Here is a 436-nt window from a genome sequence, read left to right on the forward strand (position 1 = left end):
TAGTTTTGTGTGATATTTGTGATTAAATTTTGAGTTGTTTTATATTTTGAATGTTGTGACAGTGAATTTTATCTTGGTTGATTTTAGTTTTGATTTTGGTTATGGTTTTGGTTTTGGTTAACATGTAAGTTTATGTTGTTTTCATACATGTAGGCAAATACAAGTATAAAAAAGAAACAAGATGAGCATAAAGAGAAGCAGGTAAGGAAAAGGCACAAGAAAGAAGGTATTATAAAATGTAAAAGCGTACCTTGCGTGTCTTCTCCTTCCACCACCTGAAACTTAAAAATGCATGTGAGAGCATTTATGGAGAGTAGGAGAAGTAATGTTCTAGTGATTTTCCTAACTCTATGTTGTATTTTGGTGAGTCCTTAAGAGTTTAATTCAACATGATTTCATTGAGTAAAGCATATTAAGTTTAATAGACCTCTGAGGT

This window comes from Phalaenopsis equestris, unplaced genomic scaffold (genome assembly GCF_001263595.1).
Source record: "Phalaenopsis equestris unplaced genomic scaffold, ASM126359v1 Scaffold000002, whole genome shotgun sequence".
Lineage (NCBI taxonomy): Eukaryota > Viridiplantae > Streptophyta > Magnoliopsida > Asparagales > Orchidaceae > Phalaenopsis > Phalaenopsis equestris.